Below are 4,508 nucleotides of genomic sequence, written 5' to 3'. Positions count from 1 at the left end.
GTGGCCGAGAGGGTGCACCAAACCCGGATAAAATCAGCCTGCCACAGCTGATTTTCTGGAGCTCCAGAGATTTTTTTATCCCGTTTTTTTTCTAAGTCCACACATGGAAGTCTGAACCGACCCAGCGGACCTCCACGGAGCCCGTGGCCGAGAGGGTGCACCAAACCCGGATAAAATCAGCCTGCCACAGCTGATTTTCTGGAGCTCCAGAGAGCCTCCTAGTCCGTGTTCTTATAGGTCTGAAAGCCACCAGTCTATAGGACTTATGGCCGTTCAGACACGGAAGTCTGAACCAACTCAGCGGACCTACACGGCGCCCGTGGCCGAGAGGGTGCACCAAACCCGGATAAAATCAGCCTGCCACAGCTGATTTTCTGGAGCTCCAGAGAGCCTCCTAGTCCGTGTTCTTATAGGTCTGAAAGCCACCAGTCTATAGGACTTATGGCCGTTCAGACACGGAAGTCTGAACCGACTCAGCGGACCTACACGGCGCCCGTGGCCGAGAGGGTGCACCAAACCCGGATAAAATCAGCCTGCCACAGCTGATTTTCTGGAGCTCCAGAGATTATTTTTATCCCGTTTTTTTTTCTAAGTCCACACATGGAAGTCTGAACCGACCCAGCGGACCTCCACGGAGCCCGTGGCCGAGAGGGTGCAACCAAACCCGGATAAAATCAGCCTGCCACAGCTGATTTTCTGGAGCTCCAGAGAGCCTCCTAGTCCGTGTTCTTATAGGTCTGAAAGCCACCAGTCTATAGAATTATGGCCGTTCAGACACGGAAGTCTGAACCGACTCAGCGGACCCACACGGCGCCCGTGGCCGAGAGGGTGCACCAAACCCGGATAAAATCAGCCTGCCACAGCTGATTTTCTGGAGCTCCAGAGATTTTTTTATCCCGTTTTTTTTCTAAGTCCACACATGGAAGTCTGAACCGACCCAGCGGACCTCCACGGAGCCCGTGGCCGAGAGGGTGCACCAAACCCGGATAAAATCAGCCTGCCACAGCTGATTTTCTGGAGCTCCAGAGAGCCTCCTAGTCCGTGTTCTTATAGGTCTGAAAGCCACCAGTCTATAGGAATTATGGCCGTTCAGACACGGAAGTCTGAACCAACTCAGCGGACCTACACGGCGCCCGTGGCCGAGAGGGTGCACCAACCCGGATAAAATCAGCCTGCCACAGCTGATTTTCTGGAGCTCCAGAGATTTTTTTTATCCCGTTTTTTTTCTAAGTCCACACATGGAAGTCTGAACCGACCCAGCGGACCTCCACGGAGCCCGTGGCCGAGAGGGTGCACCAAACCCGGATAAAATCAGCCTGCCACAGCTGATTTTCTGGAGCTCCAGAGAGCCTCCTAGTCCGTGTTCTTATAGGTCTGAAAGCCACCAGTCTATAGGACTTATGGCCGTTCAGACACGGAAGTCTGAACCAACTCAGCGGACCTACACGGCGCCCGTGGCCGAGAGGGTGCACCAAACCCGGATAAAATCAGCCTGCCACAGCTGATTTTCTGGAGCTCCAGAGAGCCTCCTAGTCCGTGTTCTTATAGGTCTGAAAGCCACCAGTCTATAGGACTTATGGCCGTTCAGACACGGAAGTCTGAACCAACTCAGCGGACCTACACGGCGCCCGTGGCCGAGAGGGTGCACCAAACCCGGATAAAATCAGCCTGCCACAGCTGATTTTCTGGAGCTCCAGAGATTATTTTATCCCGTTTTTTTCTAAGTCCACACATGGAAGTCTGAACCGACCCAGCGGACCTCCACGGAGCCCGTGGCCGAGAGGGTGCACCAAACCCGGATAAAATCAGCCCTGCCACAGCTGATTTCTGGAGCTCCAGAGAGCCTCCTAGTCCGTGTTCTTATAGGTCTGAAAGCCACCAGTCTATAGGAATTATGGCCGTTCAGACACGGAAGTCTGAACCGACTCAGCGGACCCACACGGAGCCCGTGGCCGAGAGGGTGCACCAAACCCGGATTTAATCAGCCTGCCACAGCTGATTTACTGGACCTCCAGAGATTTTTTTATCCCGTATTTTTTCTAAGTCCACACATGGAAGTCTGAACCGACCCAGCGGACCTCCGCGGAGCCCGTGGCCGAGAGGGTGCACCAAACCCGGATTAAATCAGCCTGCCACAGCTGATTTTCTGGAGCTCCGGAGAGCCTCCTAGTCCGTGTTCTTATAGGTCTGAAAGCCACCAGTCTATGGGACTTATGGCCGTTCAGACACGGAAGTCTGAACCAACTCAGCGGACCTACACGGCGCCCGTGGCCGAGAGGGGTGCACCAAACCCGGATAAAATCAGCCTGCCACAGCTGATTTTTCAAAAGCTCCAGAGATTTTTTTCATCCCGTATATTTCCTAAGTCCACAACTCTGGTAAAACTTACTGCCGTTCGGACATGGAAGTCTGAACCGACCCAGCGGACCTCCACGGAGCCCGTGGCCGAGGGGGTGCACCAAACCCGGATAAAACCAGCCTGCCACAGCTGATTTTCTGGAGCTCCAGAGATTTTTTTCTCGTTTTTTTCTCTAAGTCCACACGCTCCACATGGCCCATCAGTCCGTGTTCTTATATATCTGAAGGCCACCAGTCCGTGGGGACTTACGGCAGGTCCAGACAACGGAAGTCAGAACCGACCCAGCGGACCTCCGCGGAGCCCGTGGCCGAGAGGGTGCACCAAACCCGGACAAAATCAGCCGGCCGCCGCTGATTTTTCAAAAGCTCCAGAGATTTTTTTCATCCCGTATATTCCTAAGTCCACAACTCTGGTAAACTTACTGCCGTTCGGACATGAAGTCTGAACCGACCCAGCGGACCTCCGCGGAGCCCGTGGCCGAGGGGGTGCACCAAACCCGGATAAAACCAGCCTGCCACAGCTGATTTTCTGGAGCTCCAGAGATTTTTTTCTCGTTTTTTCTCTAAGTCCACACGCTCCCCATGGCCCATCAGTCCGTGTTCTTATATATCTGAAGGCCACCAGTCCGTGGGACTTACGGCAGGTCCAGACACGGAAGTCAGAAACCGACCCAGCGGACCTCCGCGGAGCCCGTGGCCGAGAGGGTGCACCAAACCCGGACAAAATCAGCCGCGCGCCGCTGATTTTTCAAAAGCTCCAGAGATTGTTTTCATCCCGTATATTTCCTAAGTCCACAACTCTGGTAAACTCACTGCCGTTCGGACATGGAAGTCAGAACCGACCCAGCGGACCTCCGCGGAGCCCGTGGCCGAGGGGGTGCACCAAACCCGGACAAAATCAGCCTGCCACAGCTGATTTTCTGGAGCTCCAGAGATTTTTTTCTCGTTTTTTCTCTAAGTCCACCACGCTCCCCATGGCCCATCAGTCCGTGTTCTTATATATCTGAAGGCCACCAGTCCGTGGGACTTACGGCAGGTCCAGACACGGAAGTCAGAACCGACCCAGCGGACCTCCGCGGAGCCCGTGGCCGAGAGGGTGCACCAAACCCGGACAAAATCAGCCGGCCGCCGCTGATTTTTCAAAAGCTCCAGAGATTTTTTTCATCCCGTATATTTCCTAAGTCCACAACTCTGGTAAACTCACTGCCGTTCGGACATGGAAGTCAGAACCGACCCAGCGGACCTCCGCGGAGCCCGTGGCCGAGGGGGTGCACCAAACCCGGACAAAATCAGCCGGCCGCCGCTGATTTTTCAAAAGCTCCAGAGATTTTTTTCATCCCGTATATTTCCTAAGTCCACAACTCTGGTAAACTCACTGCCGTTCGGACATGGAAGTCAGAACCGACCCAGCGGACATCCGCGGAGCCCGTGGCCGAGGGGGTGCACCAAACCCGGACAAAATCGGCCGGCCGCCGCTGATTTTTTAAACGCTCCGCTTTTTTCCACTTTTTTCCTAAGTCCCGAAGCGTGAGGGTTTTTTAAAGCATAGCTCCCGAGACACGGCTCGCTGGAGATGTCTCCGCCGTGGCTCTCCAGCGAGACCGGCCAGAAGTCTCTGCGTGCCCGGGAGCCGGTGCACGGGCTCCCGGTAGCCGTTTGCTTTGAAAAATCATATCTCCCGATACCCGAGACTTTCGGGCTCGACTCGGGTCTCGTTGGATAGGTCTCGACCGTGGCTTTCGAAAGACACCGGCCCGACGTCTCTGCGTGCCCGGGAGCCGGTGCACGGGCTCCCGGTAGCCGGATCTCGGGCTCCCGTGGCCGATTTTTTGAAAAATCGTAGCTCCCGAACCCGACGGCCCAGCGGCTCGAGGCACGGCTCGTTGGAAAGGCCTCGGAAAGACCTTTCGAATGACGCCGGCCTCGAGTCGCTGCGACCCCGGGAGCCGGAGCTAGGGCTCCCGGTACCCCGGCGGGTTTGAAAAATCATAACTCCCGATCCCCGAGACTTTCGGGCTCGACTCGGGTCTCGTTGGATAGGTCTCGACCGTGGCTTTCGAAAGACACCGGCCCGAAGTCTCTGCGTGCCCGGGAGCCGGTGCACGGGCTCCCGGAAGCCGGAGCTCGGACCCCCGTGGCCGTTTGCTTTG

This window comes from Triplophysa dalaica, unplaced genomic scaffold (assembly GCF_015846415.1).
Source record: "Triplophysa dalaica isolate WHDGS20190420 unplaced genomic scaffold, ASM1584641v1 Contig10, whole genome shotgun sequence".
In the NCBI taxonomy this organism is placed as follows: domain Eukaryota; kingdom Metazoa; phylum Chordata; class Actinopteri; order Cypriniformes; family Nemacheilidae; genus Triplophysa; species Triplophysa dalaica.
The sequence above is the reverse complement of the archived record's forward strand: the minus strand, read 5'-3'. Positions refer to the sequence as shown.